Source organism: Natator depressus, chromosome 7, assembly GCF_965152275.1.
Source record: "Natator depressus isolate rNatDep1 chromosome 7, rNatDep2.hap1, whole genome shotgun sequence".
In the NCBI taxonomy this organism is placed as follows: Eukaryota; Metazoa; Chordata; order Testudines; family Cheloniidae; genus Natator; species Natator depressus.
The window spans coordinates 102,797,934-102,813,837 of NC_134240.1; the positions used below are offsets into that span (position 1 = coordinate 102,797,934).

The 15,904-nt window shown below is 38.1% G+C and overlaps 1 protein-coding gene across 5 annotated transcripts in view; it reads left to right on the forward strand.

The window, feature by feature from the left end:
* Positions 1–15,904, forward strand: part of CTBP2 (C-terminal binding protein 2) — a 224,409-nt gene that overhangs the window by 152,933 nt on the left and 55,572 nt on the right. The window lies entirely within an intron of this gene.

The window sequence follows — 15,904 nt, forward strand, 5'->3', positions numbered from 1 at the left end:
GCCTTTCACAGTGCGATTAAATTCAGAGTATTTTATTTGATTAGCTAACTTTAGATAAAGTGACTGGTATATCAGATAATTGTTCTACTATGAATCTTGCTGTTCCTGTTGTTTGTACGGAACAGAAGATTAGATACTGCATTTTCTGAGCAATTAGGTTACAGGGTTAGTTGTAGATTTACTTCTTACAGTTGTTATCGGGCACAAATATGTTTCTCAGAGGAAATGGTTAGCATTGTTTTGACAAAATTTATCAGATAGCTAATGGTGTTAATTCTAGAATTGACTTACCTTTGGCAGTTACCATAGTCTTTTTTTAATTAATTTACTGTTTTATCAGGCACCTAAAATAAAACTCTTGATTTCCTATTAGGAGTACTTATAAGTGTGGCTTTGTAACTATTAAGGAACTAGGTCTACGCTTAATGTTAAAGTCAATGATTAACCACTAGAGTGATAAAAAGGAGTAGTTGCCCTTTTTTTCCTCCTCTTTTTTGTCTTCAGAAATGTTCAAATCCCTTCCTGGTTTAGGGCTAAATGGTTCAAACAGACATAATACTTCAGTTTTAAGTTGACTCTTACTAGTCAAAGACCAACAAAAATTACCATAGGAAATGCATTTTGCAGTAAGAGGAAATTTAGACGATCCCATTAATTTGTTACTTTGACTTTTCTGATAAATGTTAAAAACCCTTTAAAATGCTTTTTGTACACAGTGATAGTGACTGTATGGGAGGGAATTATTTCTCTGCACAGCTGAACCACCATACAAACAAATCGTGAACAATGTACTGTACAAGCGCACACACAAAATGCCTTAATAAAAGTATACCATTTATAGGCATAGAAACTGTGCCAAGCCAGTGATGACATTCCATGGGAATCTAAATAAAGAACTATTTTGCAAGTGGAAATGATAAAAGTTGTCAAAATTCAGACCTCCCACCCCCTTTGCTGCAATCACAGATTTAGAAAGTAGATTCCTCCTGGTTTGTGACTATTTTATTTAATTTGTGTAATTTATAAATATATATCATATTTAAATATTCATCAACATTATGTGTATTGACATGATTCAGGCACAAAGGAAGGGCATCCAGGCAGGCTTTTTGAATAAACAGTTTCCAAAAGCCTGAAAAATGAAACTGACATAATACTGAGAACGCAAATGTTAATTTAATTGCAGTGTATCTGATCCAGCTGATTACTTTGGTAACATTGGAGTGAAAGTACATATTAATACTGTTGCAAGGGACTGAAGGGGTGTATACATTTTGAATGATTTTTTTCCCATAGGATAAATTTAACATTCCTTCCATTATTCCTCATATTTAAATTGTGAATTATGTTCTTTAAAAATCTATACTATTCTCTTCCTTTAAAAAAAAATCCATGTATGACAAGAAGAAACCAACAATGTTTCTGAGATCCTGAGCCCTCTTCTTCACAAGTCAAACATTCTTTCTCTACAACCAGCTCATTTGCATGAGGCTGACATTTGTTGCTCCAGTAATTTCATCAGATAATGGCCAGCTTGCAAAGCGGATCTGAAAACATATTCCTTAATTATGTGTTGCTAAGCAACGAGAGGGTTTGGTCATAATCACAGAAAGATTATCTTCTCATTGAAGTGGCTGAAAGGTTTAGCTGAAGGAGGACCTGTAAAATTGTCTTCACTTATTTTGCATTTTATTTTTTTTCAAAATAGGACAAGAAAGGGCTTTTCCCCCCTTAAAATGTAATTTTAAACTAGAAGTCAAGGTAAGATGCGTGGTGTGACAGTTTCAAGATGTCTTAACTGTGTTGAGGAATTAGTCTTTGAGAAACACCATTTCTATGCAGCATTTGGTGTTTACTGCAATCAGAGTTGAAGGTGAACTTCCAAAATAGTCCTATGAGCATATTTCCCAGCATTTTCATGGTTGAGGAAGAGCCTGGATACCTGTTTTATAATTTTTGTATTAAATTTCTGAAGCTTTATGTAATTGATTTATGAATACCTTGTATTTTTGTAGTTGGAACAGACAGCTCAAAACAAGTGAGTCCAGCTGCCCTGCCCAAATGAGTATTTCCAGTGATGAGGACTGGGAGCAAAAGTGAGGAACCAAAGGCCCATCTCAGATATGCAATTGGAGAATCATTCAAACTCCTGGTTATATGTACGGGACTGGAAGGAAGTAATCAAAGAAGATGTCATGTATTGTCCAGACCTGCTGAGGCTGGAATGAAGGATAAGGCTCCCATATAGTGGTGTAGGAAGCTGTCATAGTGGATAGTGGGACTCCTTCGATACCAGAGGGGATGGAGGTTTCATGAGAAGGAAGAAACTTGATTTTCCAAAAGATCATAAGAGACAATCTAGGGCACAGAATGCCTTAAATTAGAGGCCTTCCTGGAATGTGGAAGGCCAGACAGGGTGACTGTAGCTATCTTGGACAAATAGATCTCTGTAGCATTAGAGATTCATCTTTGCTAACCAATATTCTCTTTAACAGCTTGGAGCCCAGCTCTGCTTATATTCTGCCTAACACGTATTTGTGATTTTTCTCTTTATTTTCTACTCTGACAAATAAAGTGTGCTTTTATTAACAATTGCATGAATTGTGAGTTAGTCGTTAAGTTGGGGGTAATCCAGAGAGAGGGAAACAGAATTCTGACCTTATGGGAGGCAGAGTCAAAAGTGAGGTAATGGGCATCAGCATCTGGATAAAGACAGATTAAGAGAATTGCAGTTCTGTTTGTTAAATTATGCCATGATGACACTGGCATAGAGCATTATGGGCAGAGAGAAATCTTACGGGTGATCGTCCTGATTTCATACATACTGAATATTGTAAGGCTGTCAAGCGATTAAAAAATTAATCGTGCTATTAAACAATAATAGAATACCATTTTTAAAAATATTTTTGAATGTTTTCAACATTTTCAAATATATTGATTTCAATTACAACACAGAATACAAAGCGTATAGTACTCACTTTATGTTTATTTTTGATCACAAATATTTGCACTGTAAAAAACAAAATAAATTGTATTTTTCAATTCACCTAATACAAGTACTGTTTCTTGTTTACAATGTCACCTGAAAGGGAGAACAGGTGTTTGCATGGCACTCTTATAGCCGGCGTCACAAGATATTTACATGCCAGATGCACTATAGATTCAAATGTCCTTGGATGCTTCAACCACCATTCCAGCTGACATGCATTCATGCTGATGACTGGTTCTGCTCGATAACAATCCAAAGCAGTGCGGACCGATGCATGTTCATTTTCATCATCTGAGTCAGATGCCACCAGCAGAAGGTTGATTTTCTTTTTTGGTGGTTTGGGTTCTGTAGTTTCTGCATCAGAGTATTGCTCTTTTAAGACTTCTGAAAGCATGCTCCACACCTCATCCCTCTCAGATTTTGGAAGACACTTCAGATTCTTAAACCTTGGGTCGAGTGCTGTAGCTATCTTTAGAAATTTCACAGTGGTATCTTCTTTGCATTTTGTCAGATTTTCAGTGAAAGTGTTCTTAAAACGAACAACATGTGCTGGGTCATCATCTGAGACTGCTATAACATGAAATATATGGTAGAATGTGGGTACAACAGAGCAGGAGACATGCAATTCTCCCCCAAAGAGTTCAGTCACAAATTCAATTAACGCATTATTTTTTTAATGAGCATCATCAGCATGGAAGCATGTCCTCTGGAACGATGGCTGAAGCATGAAGAGGCATATGAATCTTTAGCACATCTGGCACGTAAATATCTTGTGACACTAGCTACAACAGTGCCATGCGAAAGTCTGTTCTCGCTTTCAGGTGACATTGTAATTAAGAAGTGGGCAGCATTATCTCCCATAAATGTAAACAAACTTGTTTCTCTTAGCGATTGGCTGAACAAGAAGTAGGACTGAGTGGACTTGTAGGCTCTAAAGTTTTACATTGTTTTGTTTTTGAGTGTTATGTAACCAAAAAACTACATTTGTACGTTGTACTTTCATGATAAAGAGATTGCACTATAGCACTTGTATGAGGTGAATTGAAAAATACTATTTCTTTTGTTTATCATTTTTACAGTGCAAATATTTGTAATAAAAAATAATATAAAGTTAGCACTGTACACTTTGTATTCTGCGTTGTAATTGAAATTGATATATTTGAAAATGTGGAAAATATAAAAAAATATTTAATAAACTTCAATTGGTATTCTGTTTAACAGTATGATTAAAACTGATTAATCGCAATACATTTTTTAATTGCGATTAATTTTTTTGAGTTAATCGTGTGAGTTAACTGCAATTAATCGACAGCCCTAGTATATTGTAAAATGTTTAAAAGTTGATTTGTTCTTTACCCTATATAGTACAATATAGCTGACTAGTTTAGAAATAGTGTCCAGGTTTTGTTCAGTAAAATTTCTGTATGGACATTTAGCACGTAATCACAATGTGCATATGCAAGGCAGCTGGATTAACAGTACACACTGTAACAGCTCCAAAGGAAGCCGCTGTGTACCAAATAAATCGTGTTTAATTTGCACATTGACCTGACAGACCATAACACGTCCTTTGGTGCCATTATGAACTATAGTGTTAATCCAGGTGACGTACATACTCGCTATTTCCAAGTGCCGAAAAATTAGTAATGAAGATTTCACTGACAAAACATAGAAGGGGTATGTAGACAAAACAATTGAATACAAATTGGGAGTCCCCCTTCTCCCCCACATGCTGAAATGTGAAAATGCAGTCCACATTGTGAACAAATAGCTTGCAAAATTTTGATTTATAAGTGCTTTACAACTGTAGATGCACAAAAACTGTCTAGGACCATTGAATTGTTTATTTGACCTTCCAATTTAAAATTGGACAAGCAAATGTAAAAACAAACTAATAAAAAAAACCACCACAGATAGTGCCTCAGTAATCCTTGGAAGGATGAAGGGAGTAGTAGGCATGTGTGTTTATCTTTGGATATTTGCTATTTTTTAACAGTCACAGCATTATCTGAAAAAAGTTAATCTGCAATATGACATGGATAGATGGCTGAAATGATGGTAGTTTATACAATGGAATTTGAAAAGAATTTAAAAGGCAAACCTGGGGCCCAATCCAATGTTATTTATACTGCCCAAACTCTCCTTAGCCCCAGTCAGGCCAACACTTATGCATATGTATAACTTTACTTGTGTGAGTCATCCCATTGGTGTCAATGGGACTACTCCCATAAGAAGGGTTATTCCCGTGGTAAATGACCGCAGAACCAGCACCACAGTATTTAGTGAGAGTTTTGGGTGTGCGAGGAATGCAGTCTGGGGCCTGTAAGGTATGTTATGGAAAGTTACCGTGATAACATTATTGACTGCTTTGGTCAATATACGGTGTTGCTTCATTGATTAAATAGAATGCCCCTTCAAAATATTTTTTTAAAAGGGTGAAATACACTTTATACGGTGGTTTTATTAAAAGCAATAGAAAGGGCCAAATTCATCCCTGCTGCAACTCCGTTGACATTAGTGCAGTTACAGTAGAGATGAATTTGAGCCTGTTAGAGGAAAATGTATTGTCAGACGCATAAGTGTTGTCAGCCGCAATTTACACCTCTCTTTTACCCCACATATAGGGGTTATATGTTAGGACTTCCACATCCAGTACATTCTCCAACTCTATTAGCTGAAATGTTTTTAAAATATTTTTTCATGTAGTAGTTTCCATAGTTACAGAATAACCAAGCCTGTTTCCTTATATATGTTCAAGGTTTCTGATCATTACTGTATTAAACATTTTTAAATGCATCTTCTCCGCTTCGCATAGCATGAAACTACAGACCAGCTTAATGAAAATGCTGTACTGCTGAACTGAGTTATTATTTTTAAATAGAGAGAGTCAAAGTCGGTATCGAGTTGTATTGTTAAAAAGTAGAAAGCCACAATCATTAAGCCGTTGATTTGCAATAAATGTTGCAGCAGCCATAGGACATATATTATTAAGCAATATACATAACAGTTGGCAGATTAGCTTTAGTCTTTGTCACTTTAAAAACACACTGACATTAACAGCATTCCTTTGGCTTTCTGTAAAAAAGGCTAATTTATAATCTCTTCTGTCTGCTGTGTGCTAGTGTTCGTTGGGAAGAAATGTGATCTGCTCAGTTTTTATCTCATGCATTCTGTCTCCTAAGCAGTGTTTGTTTTAACTCTTTTGTACAGTAAGGGCAATACTGCTAAAACACATCCTGCAGTGTTGGGCGCAGAGTGGAATATACAAGAGTCCTCCAAAGCTGATTTAGCCAGAGAGTCAATGGAGGAGGCAGAGCAGTGCACGGTCCCCTGCGTGCTGGCTCAGCTTTGTTTATGGGGGTGTGAGGGATCATGGCTTCAGGCTTACCCATCCCTCCCTGCCCTCTTTGGGGAGTCCAATATGCTTGACAGTACTAGACTTTTCTGGGACTTGCATTCTGTGGTTGAAGTTACTTGGTTCGGTGCAGATGGAGTGGATTAACCAGGCGTGCTGGAACAATTTTTATAGTGGGGGTGCTGAGAGCCATTGAACCAAACGGTAAACCCTGTATATAATGGAAACCACTTCAAGCCAGGGGTTGCTCCAGCACCCCTACTTCCAGAACCTATGGGATTAACAGTTCATACCTCCCACACCAGTTGCATAGGTTGTTGGAGCCAGTGCTCTGATTAAACATCTATCATGTGGCATGCCGTAATGGCATTCCACCCTAGCTTGTGTCTGACCAATACAGGGGCTCTTTTTAGGGCACATAGGCACCCTGTGAGGTCACTCTGTTCTAATTCCTCAGTCTCATCCATGCAGGTATGAAATAGTGTGGAGAGCCTTGTGTACCGGAGTAAATTTCATCCATTGAATGTAAGGACTGGGAATATTGACCTAGCTCCTGAGGCTGTAGGCTAGAGTGGAATGCCGTTATCACATGCCATGGGATTGATGTTTCAGCCGATCATAGGCTCCAGCACTCCATGTATCTGGTGCAGCGTGTGGGGAATGGCTCACTGGCTCTTCTGGGTTGTTGCATTCCACTCCATCTACAGCACCAAGTAACTGGATCTCAACCATAGAATGTGGGGTAGAGAAAGGAGGGAGGAAGGCTCCCTCCCACCAATTGCACATCCATGCAGGGTCAGCAAAATCCTGACCTTAATTATTTGGTAGAGAGGAGGAAGAGAATGAGAATAAAAGTATAACACAGTGCTCCCAAAATTCTTGAAGTAGCTCCCAAATGCATGATTGTGCTACAGAGCAATGTTGACTAGGTCAGCTAATAAAGAGGGAAGCAGCAGGCAATATTTGTAGGAGGGAAATCAGTAGAACTGAGCAACTATAGAGGACATAGAAACTTAGTGAACTTTTAATATAAATACAAAGGTCAGGACAATACGTTGCTTTCTCTTTTTAAAAAAATGAGGTGAAAATGGGGAGGAGGATTATCATAAAATCATAAATAAATGTTATCAACTTCGCCATGTGGAGGTAAACTAGAGGAGGTGATCTCAGCAGTATTTGTTTGGATTGGTGTTTGTGGAGATGCTCAATTGTAGTCAATATCAAGTCAGCAGATCAGCTGATAAGTGAATTTGCCTTGTGGGTTCCATCCAACTCAGACCAACTTTGCAAGTAAATAAATTGAAGATGGGGCAGACTTGATAAATAACGATTTATTGGTAAACTCTAATCAAAAACAAGTCCCAGTAGGATATCCAGTGAAGGTGGAGGAAGTGTGTGCCCCAAAATTGAGGCACCCAAAACCACTAACAACTTTTGAAAATCATGGAACATCTATATACGTACACTCCATATGTATAGCTGATATTTGCGTGACAAGCTGCAGAACTGGGATAATATGCTGAGCATTGTGATAAACGGTAGAATTATGTGATAAATAAAATACCATGCACCTTTCTGACCTCCTCACTTTCCTTCTTCCCGCTAATCCATCTCTCCTGAGATTTATTCTAACATTGCAAATTGCTGAGAAGCTTTAGACAGCCACCTACTTGCTACTTTCCTGTATGTATAGATTGTCAGCCCTTTCTTTAGTGGTCCAGACTCTTACTGAAATCCTTGACCGTTCTGATCTGCAGGGATGGTTTCCTCAAAGAAAACAAGGGCTAGAAGTGTCATCAACAATCATTTGTCTTATTTTCTTCCTGTGCTAGGGATACTTTGATTATTGTACAGGCTTAAATTAACATTAGAAAAAGTCCATTAGTTCATGCAAGTGTATGCATTTCATCTTCTGTGCGAAAAGAATCTTGATTAACATGTGTTAGGAAAGTAATTGTATAAAGGGGCATATATGTGTAAACAGCAGATATCCTATTGGAACACTTGAATAACTGGGAAAGTTTAGACAAAGTATTAGTTATCCCACCTGATCAAGAATAGTGACTCATACAAATGGTCATCTTTCTCACTCCCTGAAAACTTCTCATTTTCTATTTAATGGATCAGAATGGGGAGGATGGAGTCTTATTTTATGGGCAGAAACCTTTGGTTTAAGGCTCTTGAACTTACATTTTATTTTTGTATTTTTGATAGTGGGTTTGATCCTGCTTCTACTGCAGTCAGTAGTAGAAGGATTGAATCCAGAATCATTAGCGGTGTCACTGCATGTTTATACTGTTAATCAGTATTTATCAACCTATAACACCACCTCTTTCTTGTGTGTTATACTGGTGCACCAAGTGAAGATGTTCTTTGTGTTCATCCCCAAAATATGCATCACTGAGCAGTGATTCACTCTGGTCAGAGGGCAACCATATGTGTACTCGTCACGCTGTCATTTGATTGGCAGAGCATAAATTGATGGAATAACAAACACATATCCTCGAGTCTCAGCTACTCTGTGCCCATACTGCTATTTCAAACAACCTTGTGAGATTGGTCAACAAAGTGATACCTCTAATTTTTATAGAAGCACCACTATGTGCCATGGGCAAACAGTTTGGAACCAGGTAGACTCTGAGCGAAATCCTGCCTCTATTGAAATCAGTGGGAGTTTTGCCATTGACTTCGGTGGGGCCAGGATTCCACTCTGACTTTTGCAAAAGTTATCAACTCCATATTGAATTTCTGATCATTTGATCTACAAAATCAATGGTTTCGTTGTGCAAGAGAAGCTGTAAATTTAAATCATTAAATGTTCATGCATTATTAAAAAAAATAGGTTATATTTTTCAAATAGATGAGTAGGTTTTCTGTTTTCCCATTTTTAATGAGTAGAAGAAGTGTTTGCTATTTACTTGCTTTTAAATTGCACCAAACACCTTTAGAAATAGTTCCCAAATTTCTAAGTGTATTTCATGAAGCAATAGGTTTTTTCCTGCATGTTTATGAATTAGACTATTATCACTAGAACTACTTATTAACATTTCTAAAGTAGACGCTTAAAGAAGAATGCCACTTATTAATGGAAAGTTGTGTAATTTAGAATTTCTGAAACAAATATATAATGAATAATGGGGAACTTACACATGAAATGAATAACAGAAACAGTATTCACATTTAAATATTGCTTTTAACTCAGTTAAAGGAGCTCATTCGCAAACTCTGTTTATGATCCTTAGGGATCTGAATCTGAATCCTGTTATGCCCTAAGCGACATCTGACAGCATGGGAAGGATTCAGATGGGTCTGACAGACAGACAGATCTGGCCATTGGATCAGATTCTGTGGGAGTAAATGAGAGGAAAGTGGTGAAGTTGCCATAAATGGCAGTGTGGAACAAAACCCTGGTTTTGATTTTTTGTTTTAAACTCTCACAGAACCTCATGGTGTTTTGGTACTAATGTCCTAATCTGTGCTCTTCATGGGATGGGGAATAGGACTTGGGGCAGGTGTAATCAGAATCATTCAGTAAATAAATCCATTTTTTGTGCCTCTGAAGCAAATCAAAGCAAATCCATTTCTAATGCTATTGACATACTAGGCCCTGATCGTGCAAAGACTTTAGTACATGCATAACTTTACTCCCCACAAGTAGTCCTATTGACTTCAGTGGGACTACGCACATGAATAAAGTTACATGCTTGCTCTTACTAGGAATTTGGAGTATACTATAAAGGGATACTGTTCCTTTAATTCACATTTGGAAGAAAATGTCTTACTCTTGATACCACTGTTCAGTTGAACGTTGTAAATTATTAAATCTCAAAGCGTTTTCAAAGATCTAATTCATTTTTCTACATTTATGCTGGTTGTTTACTTTTCAGTCAGCTTGGACGTTGAAAATAGACTGGTCAGACTGATTTTTGTTTGTATTGCCAGCTGTTTGTCCTGTGCTAGCATTATGCTGTTGTGTTTGGGTATCCTTATATACGTAGATAAAGATATAAAAGTGTGTGTGTGTGTGTTTCTATTTACATTTAAAACAAAGCCATGGCAACATTTCTATTCCCATTAGCTCCATTCCCCCAACCCTTATTTGTTTTTTACCCAGTTTAAAATGCAAAGGTGTTACTTTAACTTCTGCTTCTATTTAGGATCTGAGGAGCAGCCTTCACTAGAACTTGTTCTAAATTAAAACTTTACCAGCTCCTTGAAGTGTTCTGTATTCCTTACAAGTTGTTTTTTTGTTAAGAAGAGATTCATAAATATAAAACTGCTGTAAAGTCTTTAGGGGACTGTGTATAAAAATAATTCTGATAAACTGTTGTCTTTGATTTTAATCATTATAAACTATTGAGTTTTACACACACTCTTTGTTAGTTTCAGTTAAGTCATAGTTGTACAAGGAGTAGAAATTGTGATTTTAATATTAATTAATTTAAACACAGCATAGAAGCAACGTATGTGGATACATAGAACAATATGAAAAATGGTTCAGTAGTGTAAAATCCCAAACTATAAACACAGCTATTTATGAGAGGGAAAGTAACTGTCAGGGTTATGAACATATACACAGTTAAAAATAAAATGTATCTTTATAAAGGTTTTACAGTTACAAGTAGAGAAGTGTATAATATAAACATAGGACAGATACATAAGACAGCATATCCTGTTACTGTGAGTTTGTGCAGAATAAATGAGGAATTCTGAGTCTCTTTTTGGCTAGTAGGGAATACGGAATTCAATATAGGTATTGACTCGCTTGATTCTGAAATGGGATCTTTTGGATCTCAGTAGATGTTTCCTTTTAGTATATTGCTTTAGTTAAAAAGCCTTCTCCTAGGCCAGTGGTTCTCAAACTTGTGCACTGGTGACCCCTTTCACATAGCAAGCTGCTGAGTGCAACCCCCCCTTATATATATATAAAAAAGTGTTTTTAACACTATTTATAAATGCTGGAGGCAAAGCAGGGTTTAAGGTGGAGGCTGACAGCTCGCAACCCCCCATGTAATAACCTCACGACCCCCGAGGGGTCCCAACCCCCAGTTTGAGAACCCCTGTCCTAGGAGATGGAGGAGAGAAGCACTATTTTGTGGTGCTTGTCCCAGGCAATCATCAAGATAGAGAATTGGCATAGCCCAAGCAGAAGGTGGAAAGGGGAAGGGGGACACTGAGTTGTTTGGTTTCTTGTGGCGATGTTAGGGAGTGGGAGCAACGATGTTCTAGGAGAGCTTCTGTGTCCTGTGATGAACAGAGAAAATCAGACAGAGCTCTGAACACTGCTGTTTGGATAGATATTCAAGAGTCTTGGGAAGGTACCACTCCTTCGTGTGATGTGTCTTTTTGCTTGGTTAGTTGGTTGCCAGGTCAAGGCAGTGAAAAGAGGTGGGATCAGGAAAGTGGGAAGCCACATTTTTATAGCAGAAAGAAAGCAAGAAAGTCAGCAGCAAGAAAGTCAGGAGCAAGATAAATGGCAAATCGAGCTCCCAGAAGAGATGGGGAAGTAACACTAGCATGACCGGGGCTCTGTGTTGGTGTGGTTGTTCCTGAGCACAGATTCATGAGGCTCAACTCAGCTACCAGTATGAGAATCATAGAAGTGTAGGACTGGAAGGGACCTCAGCAGGTCATCTAGTCCAGTCCCCTGCACTCAAGGCAGGACTACATAATAACTAGACCATTCCTGACAGGTGTTGGTCTAATCTTAAAAACCTCCAGTGGTGGAGATTCTGCAACCTCCCTAGGCTATTTGTTCCAGTGCTTAACTACCCCGACCGGAAGTTTTTCCTAATGTCCAGCCTACACCCCCGTTGCTGCAATTTAAACCTATTGCTTCTTGTTTTATCCTCAGAAGTTAAGGAGAACAATTTTTCATCCTCTTCCTTGTAACAATCCTTTATATACTTGAAAACTGTTATCATGTTCCCTCTCAGTTTTCTCTTCTCCACAAAACCAATTTTTCGATCTTTCGTCATAGGTCATGTTTTCTAGACCTTTAATCATTTTTGTTGCTCTCCTCTGGACTTACTCCAGTTTGTCCACATCTTTCCTGAAATGTGGCACCCAGAACTGGACACAATATTCCAGTTGAGGCCCTATAAGTGTGGAGTAGATTGGAAGAATTACTTCTTGTGTCTTTCTTACAACACTCCTGGTAATAGATACATCCTAGAACGACGTTTGTTTTTCTTGGAATACTGATTCATGGTTAGCTTGTGATCCACTATAACTCTCAGATCCCCTTCCGCAGTACTCCTTCCTCGGCAGTCGTTTCCCATTTTGTATGTGTGCAGTTGGTTGTTCCTACTGAAGTGGAGTACTTCTCATGTTCCTTATTGAGTTTCATCCTATTTTCTTCAGACTATTTCTCCAGTTTGTCCAAATCATTTTGAATTTGAATCCTATCCTCCAACACACTTGCAACCCCTCCCAGCTGCGTATCATCCACAAACTTTATAAGTTTCAGAGTAACAGCCGTGTTAGTCTGTATTCGCAAAAAGAAAAGGAATACTTGTGGCACCTTAGAGACTAACCAATTTATGCATCCGATGAAGTGAGCTGTAGCTCACGAAAGCTTATGCTCAAATAAATTGGTTAGTCTCTAAACTTTATAAGTGTACTCTCTGTGGCAAAATGTAAATAATTTATTAAGATATTAAATGGAACCGGACCCAGGACTGATCCCTACAGGACCCCAGTTGATATGCTCTTCCAGCTTGACTATGAACCACTGATAACTGCTCTCTGGGAATGGTTTTTCAACCAGTTATGCATCCACCTTATAGTAGCGCCATCTAGACTGTCTTTTCTTTGTTCGTTTATGAGAAAGTCATGCGAGACAATATCAGAAGCCTTACTGAAGTCAAGATATACCACGTCTACTCCCCTATCCACAAGGCTTGTTACCCTGTCAAAGAAAGCTGTTAGGTTGGTTTGACATGATTTGTTCTTGACAAATCCATGCTGACTGTTACTTATCACCTTCTTATCTTCTAGGTGTTTGCAAATTGATGACTTGATTATTTGAGCCATTATCTTTCCAGGTATTGAAGATAAGATGACTGGTCGATAATTCCATAGGTTGTCCTTATTCCTCTTCTAATAGATTGGCACTATATTTGCCCTCTTCCAGTCCTCTGGAATCTTTCTCATCTTCCTCGAGTTTTCAAATATAATCACTAATGGCTCAAATATCTCCTCAGTCAGTCCTTGAGTATTCTAGGATGTCACAATGCATTGAAGAAAATGCAAAGGAGATCTTCTGCCATTCTGTCAGTGAACAAGAAAGTTTCCCTTCCAACTGGAAAGAAGATACATAAGATGTCAGTAGGGGAAGGATGCTGGTTTAACCCCTTCGGGCCATCTGCTCTTGTTCCCCCACAGAATGCAGAAATCTGGGAGAAGCAGCACCTGGGCATGGGAAGATAAGCAATCTGTAATGTAATTGCTGTCTCATTTTCAATGGTCTTATGGTTCTGACTCAGGTTGTCTGCACCAGATGTCAAGAATCCAGACTTCATCTCAATGCTACATCATATAACGGGCATTTTTCATGTGACAGGCTTATTTGTTGGGGTCTTTATGATTTCATTTTAGTCATGTCTCAGAAGTTAGAAAACATGCACATTAATATCCCTTTTGTCTCTTTGTTTGTTTGTTTAATCAGTTAACAAGGCACCTAGATAAAATACCTAAGCACTGAACAAAACCCGCAGTATCAGATGTTAAAACATCTGAAAGGAAAGCTACACAACCCCGATAGACAACTAGGCATCAAACACATCTGAACGAGGACAGCTCCAGTACCTACCCCTTCCAACCAAAGAGTTTAATTCCATATTGGTACTTAGAATGGGCGCAAAGCAGACATCAGTGCAAAAAAACAAGAGGGATACCAAAATTGTTCACAACGGATGAACCTACATAAATTGGAATTTGAGTATGTATGCTTTAAAGGCAGCCAACTGGGACAGACTTCATCTGGGAGAGCGTTCCATTCCTGTGAACTTGAGAGTGTTGCCAACTCTTGCGATATTCAATGCATACAGCCTGTATGGTGGCAGAGGAAAACCTTGAAAATGTGACCCACGTACAGCCTAAAGACTAAAAAAACAGACTGGAAATAAACAACATCAAAGATCTCATGATTCTGAAGCCAATCTCCGGATTTTTGGTTGGGCTGGCTCATGATTATTGAACATTTGAGGTTGGCAATTCTGGAACTCAAAATTAGGAAAATCAGTGCCATCCATGGTCAGGATTTCTCACTATGTGGCCTTTGCTTTTCAAGTAACCAAGGTGACTTCTTGATGTGTGTATACTGAGGACATTTTTGTAATGTTTCACAGCTTTGCTGACACTGGTTCAGTACCACTGAGGTTAGCAATGTTGGGAGCTCTACTATAAACGGGTCTTTGGCTGCTGACACTTTTCAGTACCGTGCAGGGTGGATTGATTAAATCAAAGTGATTTAAATCACAGACTTTAATCATGATTTAAATCAGCAAGCAGGTAACGTTGATTTAAATAATCAATTTAAATCTTGTTTTGCATTTGTATTTTTTAGTTATTTTCCTAAAGAAATGTTCATTCTCATTGGTTGATATAACCATTGAAACATGCTGATTTGCAATTAAATATAGCCTTTACACTAAATTTGATACTTTTTTGCTAATCAAGAGGGTACATATCTATACACGTTTATTTAGGTAGTTATATAGCTCAACATACTTTTATTCAGATTCTTAATTTTTTCATTTTTTTATTATGGTAGAAAATGGTGAATGACATTTTTATTTATGAAATGATAATTTCTTGCTCATGATTTGTGTCAAGCTGCATTTGGATAGAAATTGGTGTTCAATTAAAAATGCAGAAAAAGCTGCATTTAAAATTGTATTTGAATAGTTCAATAAAACTTAAATGTGCTGGGTACATAAGAAAAAACTAAGTTTTATCAAAATGTGTTTTTGCATTTGAAACTAACTAAAAGAAGTATTAGCTGTAGTTGAATTGTTGAATTGATCCTAGTCACCGTGGGTCAGTTTTTCAAGGATATTTAGGTGCAGATAGGTTCAAGTCCTCAAGGAACAGATTCATGGTCAGGTACAGTAAGAGCTTAATTCTGTCTCATGCCTGATCTACACTTAAAACATAGATTGACATAGCTATGTCCACACCTCTGGCTGATGTAGCTTTGCCGACCTAACCCCCCCAGGGTAGAAGCAGTTATGTTGATGGAAGAATGTTTTTGTCAACCTAGCTACCGTTGTTCAGGGAGGTGGTGTTCCTACACGGACAGAAAAACCCCTTCCATTAGTATAGTATAGGCTGCATCTGCACTATAGGTTTATGGCGGCATAACTACAGGGAAATAGTGTGGACATACCCTTGGGAACTTCTTTACCTGGTTGTTTTTCCTGATTCCTTAGCCTAGAGAAAGATTCAATATCATGGTGGTCCTCCACAGTTAAGAAGTGTTGTCTGACATGATGGTGGCCAGTGTGGAGACAGTGCTGAGAGCAATGCTGTCGCTTCACACCCTGCAATGTTTGCAC